This window comes from Pseudorca crassidens, chromosome 20 (assembly GCF_039906515.1).
Source record: "Pseudorca crassidens isolate mPseCra1 chromosome 20, mPseCra1.hap1, whole genome shotgun sequence".
NCBI classification, from domain to species: Eukaryota; Metazoa; Chordata; class Mammalia; order Artiodactyla; family Delphinidae; genus Pseudorca; species Pseudorca crassidens.
Window position 1 is genome coordinate 36,423,391 of NC_090315.1, and position 22,228 is coordinate 36,445,618.

Consider the following 22,228-nt stretch of genomic DNA (forward strand, 5'->3'; position numbering starts at 1 on the left):
GGTCTAGTTAAACCTTTCAACTCCCTATCTTGGTTGGGCCAGACGTGGTGTGGAAGGTGACTCAAGGTCAGTAATTTGGTCTTTGACTCCCGAGTTTTCACTCTGTTGTCTTTCTTCAGTAGATAAAAGGGGCCCAAGAGCACTATAGTCTGCTGAGTGACTTTCATTTATAACGTTAAAAGGGGTTGTCTGAAGGCTTAAAAAATTTCCCGAGGTGGGAGTTTTAATATTCAGAGATACAGCCTGCTTTTGGAAGCTGTCTTCTTTTGTTGCTGACAAAAATCAGAAAAGCTCTAGAGTTTGGGGGAAGATTTTTGTTGTTAAAATTGCTTCTGAAATCACTGTGTTATTGTTAAGAAAATGTTCACTTTGTGGATAATGGGGACATAGTTCCCATCCCTGTGCCTGCCCCCGGGGCTCAGTGCTTTATGTTGCCTGATAGAACAGTTAGGGGCTCTGTGTATTGCCTTCGTTAACTGGGGTCACACATTCCAAAATCTGTCTTTCAATTCAACACAGTCATCCCGTGGTGTATTTTTAAAAGTTGCCTCTGTAACACCCACCCCAGCTTCCTCTTTTTCCAAAGGGCAGAAATCAGACACATGGTGACCCTAGGCTTATGTCGTTAATATTGGGAAAGGCATGCCACCAGGACCAAGACTATGGACCATGGAGAGAGGCCCCACTGAAGCAAAATAGTGCCTCAACCTGAAACTTTTCTTCCATACCTGCCATGGCGTAATGCAGAGTCACTGAAGCTTGGCACTGTTGACATTTTGTGCTGGATAATTCTCTGCTGTGGGAGGCTGTCCTGCCCCCTGTGGGATGTTTGGCAGCACCTGTGGCCTCCACCCACCGGATGCCAGTAGCATCCCCTCTGCCCCTAGTTGTGACAACCAAAAATATCTTCAGACATTGCTAAATGTCACCTGGGTGCAGGGTGTGTGGGCAAAGTCATCCTCAGTTGAGAACTACCAGCATACTAGTTAAAGGCCTGGTCTTTGGAGTCAGGCAGACCTGATAAAATGTGACTATCATTTATCAGCTGTGTGGCTTTGGGATAGTTAATTGATCTTTCAGATCTCAACAGCTCCACCTGTAAAATAGGGATATGATTACCATGTAAAGTAGGTACTTTATATGCTTGTTCTAAGGTTTAAGAGAAACAGTACTGTTTTGGAACTCAAGTTCGTGTGTCCAGCGGACACTGAGGTCAAACAAACTGAAATGTCGGGTTTGGAGCAGAGAAACGTTTATTTTTATTTTTATTTTTAAAATTTTTTATTGTGGTACGCGGGCCTCTCACTGTTGTGGCCTCTCCCGTTGCGGAGCACAGGCTCCGGACATGCAGGCTCAGCGGCCATGGCTCATGGGCCCAGCCGCTCCGCGGCATGTGGGTTCCTCCCGGACCGGGGCACAAACCCATGTCCCCTGCATCGGCAGGCGGACTCTCAACCACTGTGCCACCAGGGAAGCCCTGGATTCCCTATTCTTTTCCATTGATCTAAATATCTATTCTTTGTCTTCAATATCATATTGCATAGACTATTTATCTTTATAGTAGATCTTGAATTCAAGTAGTATGAGTCCTACTTTGTTCTTATTTTTCAAAATTATTTTGGCTATTCTGATGCCTTTATAATTGCATGTGATTTAAAAAATCAGCTTATTTGCCTCTACAAAACTTTCTGATGAGATTTTTCTTGGAATTGTGTTGAATCTATATATCAGTTTGGGGAGGATGACATCTTAACAATATTAAATCTCCTAATCTATTTACCTGGTATATGTATCTATTTATTCAGGTATTTAAAAATTTCTTTCATCAGTGTTATATATTTTTCAGCATATAACTTGTATCCTTAATAAGATTTATCTTTGAATAATGCATGTTTTTTCTGCTATTGTGAGTGACTTTTTACAAAATTAAAATTTTAATAGTTCACTACTAATATATAGAAATACAATGGATATCAATATTTGTACGTTGACTTTGTATCATGCAACCTTGCTAAATTCACTTATTAGTTCTATTAGGGTTTTTTTGGTGTGTGTGTGATAAATTCTTGGGATTATCTATGTATACAACTTTGTCATCAGTAAAAAAGAATTTCATTTCTTCCTTTCTAATCTGTATTCCTATTATCTACTTTTCTTATTATATCTCTTATGGTCCTCTGTACAGTGTTTAATAGGAGTGGCAAGAGTGGAATTCTTTCCTTGTTCCCTATCTGAAAGGCAGTCTGCCTTTCACCACTAGAACATTAACTATCAGCTTAAGGAAGTTCCCATGTATTCCCAGCTTGCTGAGTTTGTATCATGAGAGGTTTTGAATTTTTTAAAGGCTTTTTCTGCATCTATTGAGTTGGTCATATAGTTCTTCTTGAGTCTGTTGATGTGGTAAATTATATTGATTTTCAAATGTTTAATCAGCTCTGCATCAAGAGATAATTCCAATTGGTTATGATGTATTTTCCTTTTGATTTATTGTAGATTTGGTTCACTAATATCTTAGTGAATGAGGATTTATTTAGTGATGAGGATTTTTTGGTCAGTGCTTAAGAGGGATATTGTTCTATAGCTTTCTTTTCTCTTAATGTCTTTTAAAAAATATGTATTTTCATTTTGGCTGTGCCCTGGTCTTAGTCACGGCACGTGGACCTTCGTTGTGGCACGCGGGATCTTCATTGTGGCATGCATGTGGGATCTAGTTCTCTGACCAGGGATTGAACCCGGGCCCCCTGCATTGGGAGTGTGGAGTCTTATCCACTGGACCACCAGAGAAGTCCCTCTTAATGTCTTTGGCAGGGTATCAAAGTAGTGTTGTACTCATAGAATGAGTTGAGAAGTGTTCCTTCCTCTTTAGTTTTCTGGAAAGCTTTATGTAGAGTGATATTATTTTTCCCTTAAATGTTTGATAGAATTCGCTGTGGAAGCTGTCTAAGCCTGAGTTTTCTTTGTGGGAAAGTTTTAAGCTGCCAATTGATTTCTTTAACAGGTACAGGGCTATTCAGGATACCTCCTGGCTTGCATAGTTTCTGACAGGAAGTTTGCTGTAATTCTCATTTATTCCGCTTTGTAATATGTCTTTTCCCTCTAGCTGCTTCTTTTTTTTTTTTTTAACTTTGCTGCTATGATATTTTTAAAAACAGAAGTATAGTTGATTTATAGTATTGTGTGTTTCAGGTGTATAGCATAGTGATTCTGGTGTTTTTGCAGATTATATTCCATTATAGGAATATTAGGTACCCCTAATACCTGTACCCAATAGTATATTGGGTATAGTTCCCTGTGCTATACAGTAAATCCTTGTTGGTTATCTATTTTGTGTATAGTAGTTTGTATCTGTTAATCACACACTCCTCATCTGTTCCCACCCCCACGTCCCCTTTGGTAACCGTAAGTTTGTTTTCCCTGTCTGAGTCTGTTGCTGTTTTGTATATAGGTTCATTTGTATTACTTTTTTAGATTCCACATGTAAGTGATATCATATAGTATTTTTTTTCTCTGACTTATTTCACTAAGCATAGTATTCTCTAGGTCTATCCACGTTGCTGCAAATGGCAATATTTCATTCCTTTTTTATGTGTGAGTAATATTCCATTGTACGTATTAGCTGCCTTTTAATATTTTCTCTGTGTCTTTCCTTTTCAGAAGTTTGGACGTGGTATACATAGGTATGCTTTGTTTGGTATGTATCCTGCAAACCCAGGTGTCTGTCATTAGTTTGGAATATTCTTCACTATTATTTCTTTGAATATTTTCCTGCCTCATTTCTCTCTCTTCTCCTGAAAAAGAAATGGAGTCTTCTTCTGGGATTCCAATTACATGTATATTAGACCACTTGATATTGTCCCACAGCTCTTGGATGCTCTGGTCCTATTTTTCTCTTTGTGTTTCAGTTTGACTAATTTCTTTTGACCTGCATTCAACTTCACTGACTTTTTCCTTCAGTTATGTGAAGCTTAGTGATTAGCCTGTTGAAGGCATTCTTTATCTCTGTTACAGTGATCTTCGTTTCTAGAATTTTCTTTTTTTTTTCTGAAATCACTCATCTGATCTTACATGCTATCCACCTTTTCCACTATAGCCTTTAGCATGTTAATCATAATTATTTAGAATTCCCTGTTAGTTTCAACATGTGTCATATATGAGTCTGATTCTGTTGCTTACTTTGTCTCTTGACAGTTTTTTTTTCTGTCCTTTTTTGTATGCCTAGTAGTTTTTGATTGAAAGCCAGACTTTTTTTTTTTAGGACTGTAGAAACTTAATAGTTTTTTTTTTTTTATTTGGAAACTGGCATGCCTTTCCTCCTGCTGGACCTTTAGTAAGTGTTTGATTCAATCTACTCAGGAGTTAAGTTGAGTTTGGGATTTATTTTTTCTGTGGTTACCCTCTGTCTTAGTTTGCTAGGGCTGCTGTAACAAAGTACCACAAACTGAATGGCTTAAACAACAAATTTCTGCCTCATCGTTCTGGAGGCTAGAAGTCCTAAATCAGAGTGTCATCAGGGTTGGTTTCTTCTGAGGGCTGTGAGGGAAGGTTCTGTTTCAGGAATCTCTCCTTGGTTTGTAGATGGCTATCTTCTTTGTGTATCTCTTCACATCATCTTCTCTCCATGCGTGTCTGTCTCTGTATCCAAATTTCCCCTTTTATAAGGAAATTAGTCATATTGAATTAGGACTCACCCTAAGGACCTCATTTTAACTTGACTACTTCTGTAAAGACCTGATCTCCAAATAAGGTCATGTTCTGAAGTACTGAGGCTTAGGATTCTAACTTATCTTTTTTTTTTTCCAGGAAACAATGCAACCTATAACTTAATCTTTTTTCTTTTCAGGAAACCAATGCACCCTCATTGTACCACAGGCTTCAGATTCTTCTAGCTTTTCTTTGTATTTAAAGTGGGTACTAATTTGCCGGAGGGTTTTTCTTAATATGTGTTCCACCATCAGCGTTAGGTCTTCACTGTTGCCCCTCTCCAATAATAGACTGCTATTATTAGTTACTGGAGGCTTGTTAGCCTGGTGGTGAGAGCAGAGGAGGGGTCATATTTTCTGTTGTTCTGATTAAGCCTTGGTATTAGATAACTGCTGTGTCCTGGGTCCTGAGGGTGGAGTCTTCTAGGGATCTACTGTCTTCCTGCTCAGCTAGAGGAGATGTCTAATAGCCTATGTCTGGCATGTATTCCTGCCCCTTCCCTCAGGGATAGATGTTTTTTTTCTGTTCCCTTACTTCAGCTGCAGTGGATTTGCACCTGTGCCCTAGACATGATAAGGCCTAATTCTTCCTCTATGAAACAGAGGTATGATAATAACAACAGCAACTCTATAGGGATTTTTATGATAAAATTGTGTGATTTAAGTATAAAGCACCTTAATAGTAGTTAATAGATAGTGGCTTATTGTACTTCGCTCAATAGTTTTTTTTCTCCACATCTTCGTGTTATTTGCAAGGCTGAGTTCTTACCTTTTACATCTTCATCTAAGTCATTACAAGTGCTGATCGTTGTAAGTCCTGAACCCAAAGATACTATAAACAATTTTCAGAAAAACAATAATTATCCTATCCTTTTTGGTTTAAATTCTTTTTAGCGTTACATAATTCGAAGTGAACTTTCCAGAGAGCCCTTCAAGTTGGCAATTGGAATATGGATGAGTGCCCCAAGAGAAATGTTTTATGTGGTGGGATATTTGCACAGTGCTATGAAAATAGGGACAATCCAATTACAGTTTAGAGTAGAGGTCATAACTGGGAAGGTGAATTGCAAGGCTGGAGGCTATTACAGTTAAGGCCCCAACCATAGGCAAAGTAGATAGGTTATGCTTAGTGTTATTTAAAAAAAAAGTTGTGAACATCTTGAGGATTTCATGGCAAATTTAGGTGAAATGTATGTTCAGGGAGTGATATGGGAGCATGTGGGGAGAAGGGGACCTTCTGATGGTGAAGTAAACGGTATGATTACCCACACATGTGCCCTAGCTTAGAAAGTTTGTGCCTCATCATTTCTACCTCTGGGATGTGAGCAAAAACAAAATGAATATGAATTTCATCTCTTCTCAGTGTGCTATATGTGTGTATAGAATGGGAGCAGAAGGAAAGCTGGGGAAGAGTATGGTGAGTGTATAAGGAAGGATACTCATTTCTGATATCTGCGATACAGAGGTTTAAACGATCTACCTCTTGAGTCCCTAATTCCATAGTGGAAGAGGAGATTAATCATTTTTTAGGTAATTAATAGGAGCATTGAACCTTTTGTTCACATGTATACAAATCATTAACAGAGCAAAGTACCAGCTGGAGGCAGGTGATTTTTCAACTCCCCCAGAGGGTTCTTTGGTGATGAATATTTTTCAAATTTTCAAGCTTCATTTATACTAAAAAGTTTATGGGAAGTGAGTTTCAACACCCCTGTTTAGATACCTCTGATATTATACCAGTGTCTTAGTAGAGTGTCCCAAGCCATCTATTCCCACTGATTGAGAAAAAATTATTTAACACTGTTAAATGAATTTTTTGGTTATTTCCTGACTCGGTGCCTTTGCTTTTGCTGCTCCTGCTGCTAATACTGCATTCTTTCTTTCACAGTTTTGTCTATTGAAATCGTACCCACCTTTCAGTTCAACTTCATCTATAAAATTCTCCTAAGATCTTTTTGTAGAGGCATTTAATATTAACTTCTCTGTTAGACCATAGCGATCTTGAGATCATAAGTCATATTTTTAATTACCTTTGTGTCCTTTTTCAGCTCTTAATACATCAATTAGTTTATAGTAGGTGCTTAGAATATTTGATAAATGGATGAAAATAGTAGCTAACACTTACTGTTGCCTTACAAAGTAAAGGTTACTAGGTAGGTATGGAGTGGGGGTCACCAAAGAAGAATAAGATGTGGTCTCTAGTGTTATGTACTCCTCTGTTTGTGTTGTTGCATATACCTACAAATGAAACAAAAATAGTTTTTGTCTTCAAATACATTAAAAATAATATGCTGACTCTGTATTGTTCCCTAAATGTATGCATGGGGTGGAGGAGGGAGACAGGTGGATTGTGTAACTTTGCAAGGTGACTACTTAAGAGGAACAGTGCTCAATTAGATGTAAGTTCTGGTCTATCTGTTGCATTTCCAGTGTGACATGGCAAGACTTTAAATACTTGCATGGTGTGGATTAGGGGTTAGTGGCAGGCAGTATTTATGCAGACAGCGAATTTCTAGTACTTCAGATAAGAATGCTTGAATATGGTCTGGGAAGCAAAATTATAGAGTTGAGGGGAGCACAATGTCTGAAGCACAGTTAAGACTCAATAAATATTTGTTAGGAAGAAGGAAGAATGGAAACAAGCCAAGGCAACTAGCATGTGTCTGAATAAACAGATGCTACTAAGTAAGAGCAGGACAAAAATGGAGTCAACAGACATGAATCCATGAGGCAAGTGAGATATTACTCTTGTTATTTTATTAACAATACTATAGCAACTTAACTTCTTTTTCTCCTTGTACCAGGCACCTCACATATATTAACACATTTGTTATTTAGAAGAGCCCTTAATTATAGTTACCATTAATAATTACTTGATGGATGAAGAATTTTAAGATTCAGAGAGATAAGAAGTTTGCTGAATCTCACACAGCTAGCAAATGGCAAATGTGGTACCCTGTGCTCTACAGAACAAGGTTTCTCTAAATCATTCAGGATGAGGCTCTTCCTAGATGACACAGATGCCTGTCGTCCCCAGGTCACATCCCCTCAACTCACCTTTTTCGGCTTAGCTGGGGTGGAAAGTTCCTGTTCCTGACCTCATCCCTCTTCAAGCATGTGTGCCATGGTCTCTTTCTGGTTTTCTGCCTCACGTGGTTTTCTAAAACCATGGAAGGATAGTCAAGTTCTTTTCGGGTCAGCCCAGAGATGCAAGGTAGCAGTCCTTCACCAGTGGAAAATAAGAGTTGGTTGAAAAATGCACCACATTTCTGCCCTTCAGATGGACAATTATAAGGTGCTTTCTACATGGGTTCTCAGAAGTTCCCTGACGTCACTGAGCTCTACTGGACCCGCAAGTAAACAGCTCAGTAAGCCATTCCTCATTTTCCTCCTTCCCTGTTTTATTCCCACCGTTTCACATCCCTGCTTCTGACATCATCTGCACTCAACTTGTTTCAGGCCCTGCTTTCAGAGGAATCCCAGCCGAGACACTAGTTAATCAGACCCATATGTCACATCAAGGTCATACACCTTGGGGTATCCTAAAGGACCACCAGGTATCTGAATCTGTGAAGCCACCACTATCTTTGCTTGAGAATTATGCCTTGTATGACAGGGAAAGATGTGTTTTTAAGAAGCCCACGTTTTGATGTTTGTAGGTAATGTCACGTGGAGCTTTCTCATTTCCTCATCTATGTTCCTGTAATGGGGGCGCATGGGATTGATTTCTGGTAAGTGGTGGTTATTTCTAGGAAGTAGAGCTTACATTCTCTAGGGGAGACAGACAACGAAACAGTTATAACAAGCTGTGGCAAAGACTGTGATGGGAGAAATACGTCAGAGGAGCTCCCATCCTCGAGGCCCAGAGCAGGTTTCCCAGAGTGAGCTTGGATGTTTCCAGTATGAGGTCTGAAGGCAAAGAAGGGTGTGAGGAGGATTTGGGGCAGATGGGCCAGGGCAGGAGAGTGCGCCATGGTGTGATCAGGGGTGGGTGGGGTGTGGGACTGATGGTGAGCCAGTATAATGGTCATAGGGAGCAGAGGCTGGGGAGGCAGGGCCAGGCAGGGGTCCAAGGTCAAGCTTGAGTTGGGAAAGGGCTTCATCTCAAGGGCAGTGGAGCATTTGGTGTGTTTTGGTTTGTTTCCTTTATAGTGACCACTGCGGCATGTGATGTCACTTATATGTGGAATCTAAAAAATACAACAAACTAGTGAATATAACATAAAAGAAGCAGACTCACAGATAGAGAGAACAAACTAGTGGTTACCAGTGGGAAGAGGGAAGTGGGGAGGGGCAAGATAAAGTGGGGATTAAGAAGTACAAACTATTAGGTATAAAATAAGCCACAAGGATGTATTGTACAACATGAGGAATATAGCCAATACTTTATAACTACTATAAATGGAGCATAACCTTTAAAAATTGTGAATCACTATGTTGTACACCTGTAACTTATATAATATTGTACAGCAATTATAATTCAATTATTCAATTAACTTACCCACTCAGTAACAGCTAAAAAAAAGAAAAAAGTTAAGAGGAAATAAAGGCAGCTCCGTGCTCTGCAATTTTTTATAAATTTATTTTATTTATTTTTATTTTTGGCTGCGTTGGGTCTTTGTTGCTGTGCGCGGACTTTCTCTGGTTGCAGCGAGCGGAGGCTACTCTTCGTTGTGGTGTGTGGCTTCTCATTGCGGTGGCTTCTCTTGTTGCGGAGCACAGGCTCTAGGTGCGCGGGCTTCAGTAGTTGTGGCTCGCGGGCTCTAGAAAGCGGGCTCAGTAGTTGTGGCGCACGGGCTTAGTTGCTCCGCGGCATGTGGGATCTTCCCGGACCAGGGAAGATCGAACTCGTGTCCACTGCATTGGCAGGCGGATTCTTAACCACTGTACCACCAGGGAAGCCCTGAAATTTTTTTTTTTAACATCTTTATTGGAGTATAATTGCTTTACCATGGTGTGTTGGTTTCTGCTGTATAACAGAGTGAATCAGCTATGCATATACATATATCCCCATATCCCCTCCCTCTGGCGCCTCCCTCCCACGCTCCCTCTCCCACCCCTCGGTGCCCTGCGATTTTAAGAAACCGATTTTGGATTGCTGAGCGGGTCATACCCATTAGTAGACACAAGGGGGCAGCCTCACACCGGGTTCTCAGGGAAGGCCGCCAGTGATCGCGGCGGCGGCTGCTTTTCCCCTCTTTAGGTGCACAGTAAGTAAAACTCCACAGTTTTGTGTGAAAGCGGATTGATTTTTTTTTTTTTCTTTTTCTTTACGAAGGACTTGAGGTAGGGACCAGGGTTTTCGCTCGGCAGCACATCACAGGAAGTGCGCGTCTTTGCGTCTCACCTCTGAGGGCCTTTTGATTACGAGGAAGAGGCACCAACTCCAAACATGCGTCCAAGGACGCTGAGAGTCGCCTCCCTTCCTTTATTGTTCTCAAGTACTGTCACAGAACAGCTGTGCGGGAGAGAAAAAAGCACAGAGCTCCTCCTGGAAAGGAGTGGAGTGGACTGCTCCTTTGGAAAAATTCTCCCTTTGCCTGGGTGACCTCATCCAGTCCAGTGACTTTAAGTGACATCTCTAAGGAAGGTAACTGTCACTTTGCTGCCTCAATTCTAAACATCCTCCTAGAATCCCAGATTTGTATATTTCTCTATCCAGTTATCTAGCTGGTATCTCACAACGGTATCTACTAGGCATCTCAAATTTGACCAAAAAATCTATTGCTAACCTCCACACTTGCTTCTTTCCTATGGCCTGTTTTCCTCAACCCAGTATCAGCCATCACCACTCAAACAGTTGCTCAAGCCCCAAACCCACCAGTGATGCTTTGCTCCTCTTTTCTCACCTCCTCCCACATCTCATCAATTCACATGCAAGTTCTGTTTACCTTTCCTCCATCTCCACTGACACCTCCACTCTCGTCTCTTTCCTGCTCTCCTGCTGCAACCTTCTTACTGGATTTTCTTACTGGACTCTGGACTGTCTCCATATATGCTAGGATGATCTTCTGAAGAGAATTCAGATCACTCCTCTGCTTAAAACCCTCTAGTGGAGTCTGTTGCACTTGTAATAAAATTCGTATATCCTATCATGGACGTGCAAAGTCCTGTGTGTGATAGCTACCCGTGGCCTGCTGCCTCTGCCTCATCTTATACCCCTCTCCTCGCTCTCTTGGTTCTGGATGCCTTGGTCTTCTTGATATTGTTTAGTGGCCTTGGTCCTTGGCACCAATTTTTCTCTCCTGTTTTTGTACATTTGTCTCTAGTCTTTACGTGGATGGCTCTCTGTGTCCTTCAGGCTCAGCTGAAATGTTACCTCTTAGGGAGAGCTTCTCCAGTCCTTCCAACTATAATGATCACCCAGTCACTCTCACGTCCCTCCGTTTTAGTTCTCTATAAGCACCGATAGTAGATGCATTTTCTTTCTTTCTGTTTTTTTCTTTTTTGGCCGAGCCACGCAGCTCGCGGTATCTTAGCTCCCTGACCAGGGATTGAACCTGGGCCCCAGCAGTGAAAGTGCCAAGTCCTAACCACTGGACTGCTAGAGAATTCCCTAGATGCATTTTTCTTGCTTATTTGTTGCTTTATTGTCTATCTTCCTCCACTAGAATAGAAGCTCTATGAGGGGTAGGACATATCTGTTTTGAACACTTAACCTCATTCCGGTGACTAAACAAGGCCCAACACATGAAAGATGCTTAACGAATGTTTGTTGAATAAAGAAATGATTAGAACTACCACACCTGACCCTGCTGAGGGTAGGCTGCAGGGTTCTTTACTATTACCTTTGTGTTTGGTCTTAGGTGAGTCATTTATTCTCTCTGAGCATCGGTTTCCCCTTCCAGATAATAATACTCTGTGATATGCTTATTCTAATCCACGAGTGTGCTTCTCACCTAGGAACTCCTGAGTGGAAAACCCACTTGCTGTCTAAAAGTTTTGAACACCCTTGAAGGGTGAGAATGGTGAGAAGCCTTGAGACTTAATGCTTCCTATCTGTTCATTTTCATGTACAGAATCAAAACTTGAAGTTGCCAGGGTTTTTACTGTCTCCTGTGAAGCTGATTCCATGTCATGAGACAGTGATGGAGCTAACCCTCTCAAGATGGTTGTTCTCTGAGTGGATGAGCTGGAGGTCAGGGTGATTTTTCTCTAAGCCTTTGGTTAGTGGTACCTGGTTTGAAATTCTAGACCTGCTATTTCAGAAACAATGTAAGCACAGCATATCCATTCTATCTTATTGTATCTTAGGTTTCATCTAAATGAGGCAACAGTTACAGACCCGGACTCTTTAGGATGCTAAAGTGCTATTCACAACTAGTCAGGAAAGGTCACCAAATAAATACTTTGATGTCTGCTAACAAAGGAGATTAGTGAAAGCCTTGACTCTGTGTTCAGCCAGATTGCGGGATGTGGGAGCGTCTTCATTCGCTTTCAATTCCTTTGTTGCTCTGGGATACTGATACCCTACTAAGCTTTAATTTCTTGAAAAGCCATTTCATCAACCCCGTTGACTGTATGCTAAGATCCCCCCCCCACACACACACATTTGGGTCAGCCTGTACCAAAGGAGGAGGTTATCTGGGCTGTTAAATCTTTGACTGCGTGTCTTTTGAAGAGCGCATTTTGCATTTTGTTATGTCAGGATTGTAATTAGATCCGTTAATTAAGTGAAGAATGAACTTTTCCCAAACTCTGTACCTTTTTGAATTTTTGATAAGTTTGCTTAGGTTGCTGCTGACCTTTGCTAAGGGGTATGCCACTGCTCATTAATTGGCAAATTTTAATGAGGAGAGTTGACGAATGTGCTGGCCTTGACAATAAATAAAGCTGGCGTCCACTCCAGGCCTTACCACCTTTGGCTGCTTCAAAGTGTGTGGCGTTTCTTTTTTTTTAATAAACTTATTTATTTATTTATCTTTGGCTGCGTTAGGTCTTCGTTGCTGTGCGCGGGCTTTCTCTAGTTGCGGTGAGCGGGGGCTACTCTTCGTTGCACTGCGCGGCTTCTCATTTCAGTGGCTTCTCTTGTTTCAGAGCACAGGCTCTAGGCACACGGGCTTCAGTAGTTGTGGCTCGTGGGCTTCAGTAGTTGTGGCTCACGGGCTCTAGAGCACAGGCTCAGTAGTTGGGGCGCATGGGCTTAGTTGCTCCACAGCGTGTAGGATCTTCCCTGACCAGGGCTCGAACCCGTGTCCCCTGCATTGGCAGGCGGATTCTTAACCACTGCGCCACCAGGGAAGCCCGCCTTTCCACTTTCTTAACAGTGTGTTTGGAAGAGAAAAAGTTTTAATTTTGATGAAGTTCAATTTATTGATGTTTTAATAGTTCACGCTTTTGTTGTCCTATACAGTGGCCCCCAACCTTTTTGGCACCAGGAACCGGTTCTGTAGAAGACAGTTTTTCCACAGACCAGGGGGTGGGGTGGGGTGGCGGGGATGGCTCAGGCGGTAATGTGAGCGATGGGGAGCGGCAGATGAAGCTTAACTCGCTTGCCCGCCGCTCACCTCCTGCTGCACGGCCCGGTTCCTGACAGGCTGCGGACCAGTAGTGGTCCACGGCATGGGGGTTGGGGACCCCTGCTATATTAGATATCTTATCCCAACTCAAGGCCATTATGATTTTTTCCTGTTTTCTTTTAGAAGTTTTATGGGTTGGCATTTAGGTCTATGGTCCATTTCAATTTAGTTTTTCTATATCCTTACAATAAACTCAGAAAAAAGGAATAAACTATTGATACACGCAACAACATGGATGAATCTCAAAATGATTTATGTTGAATTACATAAGCCAGACCAAAAAAGAGTACATACTACAGGACCTCATTTCTAGAAGATTCTAGAAAGTGCAAACAAATATATAACAGAAAGCAGCTTTCCTCTTTTATCTCAGAGCAGGCCAGGGGGCAACTTTCTTCCGTCTTTTTGCATCCAGGTCTATCCGACACCAGCTGCCTCCAACATGTCGCTCAAGTTCAACCCCAACAAGATCAAAAGTTGTGTGTACTTGAGGTGCCTTGGTCGGGAAATTGATACCACGTCTGCCCTGGCCACCAATATCTGTCCCCTGAGTCTGTCTCCAAAAAAGCTTGGTGGTGGCATCACCAAGGCAACCAGTGACATGAAGGGCCTGAGGATTATAGTGGACCTACCCATTTAAAACAGACAGGCCCAGATTGAGGTGGTACCTTCTACTTCTACCCTGGCCATCAAAGCCCTCAAGGAATCACCTAGAGACGGAAAGAATCAAAAAACATTAAGCACATAGGAAACATCACTGTTGAAGAGATTGTCAACTTTGTCTGACAGATGTGGCATGGATGTTTAGCTAGAAAACTCTCTGGAACCATTCAAGAAATCCTGGGGACTGCCCAGTGTATGGCTGCAGTGTTGATGGTCACCACCGTCATGACGTCATAGATGACATCAACTGGTGCAGTTGAATGCCCAGCTAGTTAGGAACTACTAAGGAAAATATTTCAATAAAGGATCACTTGGAAACCAGTAAAAAATACTCCCCAAACCACAAACCCCCCCCCCCCCAAAAAATAAGAGCAAACAAACAAAAAACAGATTAGTGGTTGTCTAAGGACAGAGCTGGAGAGTAGATTTCAGACATGTCCAGTAAACTATTGAGCATTATGGAATTGTTTATTATGTTGACTGTGATGATAGTTACATGAGTGTATGCATATTTCAACACTGGTCAAGTTGTCCCCCTTAAATATGTGCTGTTTATTGTATCAATCATACCTTAATAATACCTAAAAATTTGTTCATTAATTGAATGGAAAAAACTCTTCCTCTAAGGAGCCTTGTAATTTAGCTGCCCCAAATGACTTCTGAATCAGACTTGGGTATTAATTTTCTTAAATCACATTTAAATTAGAAATAACTTAAAAAAAAAGACCATTAAATTTTATCAGTCTCCTCTAGTGCGGTCAATTGTCCTTAGATAGGGAAGGAGCACAGTGAACACGTTTTTTGGCCTCATTGCAATGTGCTCTTCTTTTTGAAATTGGTGTCTTATCTTTTACATCTGCAATTAGCTGAAGCTGGCAACTTCAAGAATAAGTCCTGCACTCAAACATGTTGGCACTTAACCCTGCACCACCGAGGGCAGCAGCTAAAATCCAGATCTTTCCCTTAGAGCAGACACTTCATTTGGAATTGTCAGAAACACGTGTAGCCTGAGGTCAGGTGCAGTCTACACCTGTTCAAAAAGAGGGCCAATCTCTGAATACTAGGATTTGACCATCCTAAAAGAAACAGTCCCATTTTCTGCTTCTCAGAATGAGTCTAATATCCAGCTAAAAGGAATGCCGGATTAAAATCTAGCTGGATGACTTCAACCATGCCACCTGAATCTCTTGGGCCTCAGTTATTTCTAGTCTAAAATATTGGTTTATTGGGTTAGATAATTTTTAATAGTGTTTTCTATAATGCACTTCTAGAATTGGTTATTAGAAGCCATTTTGTGGCTCACCCTTAACCTACTGAATGCAGCTGTATTTTTGCTCCAAATGTTAAATATTTAATCAACTCTAGGTGAAACCCAAATGTAATTCATTAAGCAACTTGGTGTTGAGTCAGATGCAACAGACATGAAAAATCCTTTTTCATTAGTGTCCACTGGCTTCATTGGTTCAAGAATTCTGGCTGATGGCATGAATAGCAAAATTGTCCTCTGTTGAAATAAACTGAATGTGTATGAGTAAAAATAAAGTAAAACAAAAGCCAGGAGCCTTTCCAATTGGCTTTTACTAATTGTGATGCATTGATTTTCTATGCTGCATTAATGTCTACAAGGCTGTCCTTTGGCTAATCCAAAAGATGAATGAAGTTAATGAAATTGTTATTTTAAAGTGTGCATAAATATAAAGGCTGGAGAAAGGCACATGTGCTTATGTGTGTGCGTGTATATGCAGAACGTGGAGAAAAAGACACACGATGCAGTTTTTATGTAGGGGAAGTGGTGGAGACCACCACCAAAGTATCTTTTGTATATGGTCTTATTTTTTTTTGTCCCTTGTCTACAGACCTTGAACAATTTAACCTCTCAAAAAATAAGAATATTAAACAATAATAACTGTATGTTTTAAGTAATAAGGATTTGGCTTTCCTATATTTCTATTAGTCAGAATTAGAAAAAAAAACCTCAACAGTTTAGATGTGAATTAAGCATATTTCACACCAAGGTTACGAAGCTAAAATCAGCAAGAGGGAGGGAATCAAGTATTGTCAAAGTATGTTCTAGGTACCAGGTGCATCACTGGTGATTTGTATCCATAATCAATTTCTAGTAGTTTGGAGGACAGTGTTGCCCTTATATTGACATCCTAAAATTCAGCAGCCATGGGCTTAGTTAAGTAGGAGGAAGTTAGCATAGAATGTGACTGTCTTGGATGGTGACAGTAGCATTAGTTTCCAGAGAAGGGCACATTTCTTTCTGTTTTACTGCCTTACTTCCAGGAGGATAGGCTCTCCTGTTTAATTTCCTAGAGCAGGGGGCAAATTCCAACCCCTGGTTCAAATCTGGCCTGTTGCCTGTTTTTGTATGGATTGTGAGCTAAGACTGTATTTTACATTTTTAAATAGTTGACAAAAAATCAAAAGAATAATATTTCATTACATGTGATAATTATATTAAATTAGAATTTCAATGTATATAAAGTTTTATCGAAACACAGCCACCCTCACTCGTTTACATATTTAGGGCAGCTTCCCCCCCCCCCCCCCCACCCCGTACGCGGGCCTCTCACTGTTGTGGCCTCTCCCGTTGCGGAGCACAGGCTCTGGATGCACAGGCTCAGCGGCCATGGCTCACGGGCCCAGCCGCTCCGCGGCATGTGGGATCTTCCCGGACCGGGGCACGAACCCGTGTCCCCCTGCATCGGCAGGCGGACTCTCAACCACTGCGCCAGCAGGGAAGCCCTAGGGCAGCGTTTGAGCTACAATGTCAGGACTTAAGTGGTTGCGATGAGACAGTATAGCCCACAAAGCCTACAGTATTCACTCTCTGGCCCTTTATAGAAAGTGTTTGCAGACCTTTGTCCTAGATCGTAGCAGAGATTTCACTGAAGGTTGGTAACAGGAAAAGAGGAGTCCAACATGCAGTGATTTACAGCTGTGCTCCATCCCTAGGTCTTTCCCTCAGATTGGCTTCCTGCTTTTTTCTGGAACTGTGTCAATGTGACCAAACATCCGGTGAACTGAACTGGGTCCTGAGACTGAAGGAAAGAGATATAATTTCCCCTCTTTCATGGGGTTCTCCCAAGTCCTTTTTTTATTGCCTCCAAAGGATCTCTTTCCAGGATGACTGACAGCTAAAATATCGTTTCACTTTAGGAAAACTCTACTCTCACCTACGGGGGTGTGATCTGGACCTGGGATCCTTCCAAGACAATTACACAGTAAACTCATATCAGTATAGTCCCCAAATTCTGGCATATTCAACCTTGTGACCAAGGTTAGACTAAGTGCAATTTGGCATCACATAGTTTTTCAGTCCTTCTAAATAAAGAGATCAGTAATTTGGGATATAGCCACACTCAGAGTTGAATTTTTTTTTTTAATAAATTTATTTATTTTATTTATTTATTTTTGGCTGTGTTGGGTCTTCCTTGGTGCTCACAGGCTTTCTCTAGTTGCAGTGAGCGGGGACTACTCTTCGTTGTGGTGCGCGGACTTCTCATTGTGGTGGCTTCTCTTGTTGCAAAGTACGGGCTGTAGGCACGCAGGCTTCAGTGGTGGTGGCATGAGGGCTCTAGAGCACGGGCTCAGTAGTTGTGGCTCATGGGCTCTAGAGCACAGGCTCAGTAGTTGTGGCGCACAGGCTTAGTTGCTCCGCAGCATGTGGGATCTTCCCAGATGAGGGCTCGAACCCGTGTCCCCTGCATTGGCAGGCGGATTCTTAACCGTTGCACCACCAGGGAAGCCCCTCAGGGTTGAATTTAACCGGTATGTTCATCTGAGAAATGGGTATAATATCATTCACTTCACTGAGTTTATCATAATAACACTGTAGCATTAAGTAACTTGTGCAGTGTCACATAGGACACAAATGACAGAGCTGGATGTGAACCTTATTCTTTCAACTCCAAATTTTCTCTCTTCCTAATTCTATCTTTTTTTAAAATTTTATTACTTAAAAAATATTTATTTATTTTTGGCTGCGTGGGGTCTTCGTTGTTGCACAAGGGCTTTCTCTAGTCACAGCGAGCAGGGGCTACTATTCGTTGCGGTGCACAGGCCTCTCATCGCAGTGGCTTCTCTTGTTGCGGAGCATGGGCTCTAGGTGCACGGGCTTCAGTAGCTGTGGCATGCAGGCTTCAGTAGTTGTGGCTCGTGGACTCTAGAGCTCAGGCTCAGTAGTTGTGGCACAGAGGCCCAGCTGTTCCGTGGCATGTGGGATCTTCCTGGCCCAGGGCTCGAACCGGTGTCCCCTGCACTGGTAGGCGGATTCTTAACCACTGAGCCACCAGGGGAGCCCCCTAATTCTATCTTAAAAGCTAAAAAAAAAGTTTTTTTTTTTTTTAAGTAAACCTGGGACTTTCTTGATAAGTAAATGTTTGATTTCTATTGGGCTTTTGGAAAATTTGCTGAGTTCATAGATTTCCATATTATGGCACAATAATTGGGGACCTAGGAGGGTGCTTACAAGCTCACACTCTGGAATCATAGAGAACTGGGTTTGAATCACCATTTTATCACTTACCAAATGAGGAATGTTTCTTAAGCATGTTTCTTGAGATCTCTGAGGGCCTCATCTATAAAATGAGAATGATAATGGTACTGACAGGAACATTGTGTTAGTAAATGAGATAAAAATGTACAACATGTAACTTAAAAAGTGCTCTGTAACTATAAGGTATTATTTTCTCTCAGTTGGATAACAATGGAATTCCCACATAGCAATAGCTCACTTTTTCCACTGTGAAAGGCCCATGTCTCAAATATTATTTCAGATTTAATTTTTTTGAAAACTCAGATATGCACTATTGAACTCCCCTTGAATTTTGCTGCCTGTTTCCCAAAGCCTTCAAATGCATTTGATGGCTGCATTGGGGAAGGGACACTCGTGGGATGTCATCATGACAACCATTGGTGCTTTTTGACAAGGTACTGAGAGTTGATGATGATCAGGGAAAAGGTGGCTTCAAAACGCTCTGCATAATCCATTAGGCACGGATCATTAGCATGGCTCAGAAGTACAATGGAACATTTGTAGGAGTCTGTATTATCAGCAGCCCACAATGAGCCCATTCTTGACACCACAGACTTTTAACATCTCAGTTCTAAGAACTGCAGTGATGGTTGACACTTTTCATTTCAAAGAACAGACCGAACATGCTGCTCTCTATAAAGACATTGTCAAATGTACTTTTAGAGTTTTAAAATATTTCCATGTGGAACAGTTATGTTAAAAAGCACTGTGTGCATTTATGCGCTGCACGTGAGAATATTAAAAAGTGAGATACATTTTGTTCATTTCATAATGGGTGTATTTTCCCAAAGTTCTGCCCTCATTTCTTTTTTTTTTTTTTTTAATATCTATTTATTTATTTGGTTGTGCCGGGTCTTAGTTGCAGCCCGTGGGATCTTTAGTTGTGGCATGCGGGATCTAGTTCCCCCAGCAGGGATCGAACCCGGGCCCCCTGCGTTGGGCGTATAGAGTCTTAGCCCCTGGATCACCGGGGAAGTCCCGCTCTGCCTTAATTTCTACATGTATATTCACATACATAAATATCTAATTTATCAATAAGGTCTATTCATACCACACCACACTGGACCAACAACACATATAGAAATTATATAAATGTATCCTTGTCCTATTTTCAACCATTTCTCTCTAATGCTCAGTTTCATTTAATTCTGTCCTGTTGAAAACTTTTCTGTGATAAACTCTAGATGGGATTATCATCCCATCTCAGGACATATGTGAAGGGGAAAATGTAAGAGAATTTAACTCACTTTTCTTTCTCAAACTTTTCTATGTAGAATAAAATGAGGTCACAAGTCATGTACATGTTCATACAGTTGATTTGATGGGAAGTGCTGAGGATGAGGTGGAAAACCCATTTACTTTGTTTAATTAACAGTTTTAGTCAGTCAGCCAGATCATTGGTTGCCGTTCTTAGAGTCAGTTACAAAAGCGAACTATTTGTATCTTGTCTGTCAAATTGTCAAGAAGAAAGTCAGTGAATAGTATATGAAGACTTCCTTTATTTGAATCTTTTTCTCTATTTAGTGGAGACAAATCTCTTCCGTGATAGAGTCTGTTTGCATTTTATGAGCAATATTACAATACATGCTTTCAAATCTCAGTGTTTAATTGGTTCCAGTTCTACAAGTCATCACTTAACCCAAACTTTTTAGGTTCTGTCCTGGATAAGTAACATGTCCTCTTCATTTGTATTTGGACCATGAAGTAAAACATTCCTGAATATAGAACACTTTAATTCCACAAGCAATGCTCACGATGCCGGTCTCTTTATTTCCAGATTCACATTATGGTGATACAAAGGGCTGGGACTAGGCATTTCAAATTTAACAGGGCCAAAATTAGATTGCCTCTTTCCCTCCCTGATGCACTCTAATCTACCCCAAATTGCCCTTTTTTGGAAGTGGCATATCCATCCTTCCCCGCATTCTAGTCTCATACTCTAATCAAGCCATCTGACATCTCATATTTTTTCACTCCTTACTTATATCCAGTGACAAATCCTGTCATTTCTAGCTCCAAAATATTTCTCTATCTCACTATCACCACACCAGCTAAAGACACCCTTATTTTATGCCTCCTCTCCTTCAATGGTCTGTCTCCCCAGTGGTACTAGTTTTCCCTTCTGTATGATTTCCCACCTAACTGCTAGGTAGAGCATTTTAATAGGCAATTTCGATCATGTCACCATACTGCTGAAAAGCCTCCAAGGGCTTCTTCATGCCATTAAAAAAATCCCACATCCTAACATGACTCAGAGGACTCCACGTGGTGGCCCCCATCTATTTCTACAGACTCATTTTCTGCCCTTGCCAACTTGCTTACCATATTCTACCCACACTGGCCTTTTCCAGTCGCTTTAACTTGCCAAATTCTCCTACTCTTCCCTCAATGCTGGCCCATGCCTACTCAGACTCCAGGTCTCAGAATTGGAGAGGCTTTCCCTACACCCAGCTATACTCCTAGGTAAGGTAGGTTCCCCTTGTTTGCTCTCTCATGACACCCGTTCCATGGTTGTGTATCCCTGAACCTATTATTGGATGCCTTTTTCCTACTTGCTCAGGCTCCAAGAGGAAAACACCACTCTGTTTTGTTCACTGCCATTTCCCCAGTGCTTGATAAGAGTTTGGCAAAATGTAGGACCTCAGTGAATAATGAATGCATGAATTTTCAGACAATTAAGCACAAAATAGATTAATGTTTCATTTTGATTAATTTAAGCAAATCATACCAAATTATACAATCAGAAAAGCTTGCTATTTTGGCCCTTAATTAACCCTTTATAAAAGTCAGATGTTATCACCATCATCACCATCACCATGAGCTCAGTGTACTTCCTGGATCCTATTGAATGGCTAAGGTGGGCAAAGAGGCAGAGTGGTCAGATAAAAGACAGGATGCTCTGTTAAATTTGAATTTCAGATAAAACACGAGTAATTTTTTAGTGCAATATTTAGGACATACTTATACTAAAAACTTATTTGTTATTTATCTGAAATTCAATTTTAAGCCAGCATTCTGCATTTTTATTTGCTAAATCTGGCAGCCCTACCACAAGGAAAGGGGTCATTTGAAGTTTTTAGAAAGTTTGTTTCAGTGAAGTTTATAGACATACCAAAAGGAGAGGCACAGAAAATAAAGAAACCTTGGAAATCTTTGTGATGGAAGTATTTTTTTCTTCCAGTTTTATTGAGATATAATTGACAGCACCGTGTAAGTTTAAGGTGTGTAGCATAATGATTTGACTTACATACATCAGGAAATGATTACCATAATAAATTTAGTGAACATCCATCATCTCATACAGATACAAAATAAAAGAAAAAGAAAAAAACTTCTTCCTTGTGATGAGAACTGTTAGGATTTACTCTCTTGCCAACTTTCGTATATAACATACAGCAGGGTTAATTATATTAATCATGTTGTACATCACATCCCTAGGACTTATTTATCTTATAATTGGAAGTTTGACCTTTTGACCACCTTCATCCACTCCCCCACTCCCTACCCCTTGCCTCTGGTTACCACAAGTCTGATCTCTCTTTCTGTGAATTTGTTTATTTGTTTTTTGAAGTATAATTGACCTACAACATCATGTTAGTTACTGCTGCACACATAGTGTTTTGATATTTCTGTATTATTACAAAACGATCACCACTGTGATGGGAGTATTATCCAAGTTTTAAATTCATTGCTGTTGTATGAGATGGTTAGGACAATTGCTTAAATGAAATGGCATTCCTTTGTTCATTGCCACAGGGGCAGTTGAAGGGATTTGGAAATTTGGTTAGTCAAAACATGTTGAC

At 40.9% G+C, this 22,228-nt stretch overlaps 1 long non-coding RNA gene and 1 pseudogene across 1 annotated transcript in view; both read left to right on the top strand.

The window, feature by feature from the left end:
* The window catches only part of LOC137215724 (uncharacterized), a 117,424-nt gene that overhangs the window by 23,147 nt on the left and 72,049 nt on the right, over positions 1 to 22,228 (top strand). The window lies entirely within an intron of this gene.
* On the top strand, positions 13,662 to 14,158 carry LOC137214739 (large ribosomal subunit protein uL11-like; annotated as a pseudogene).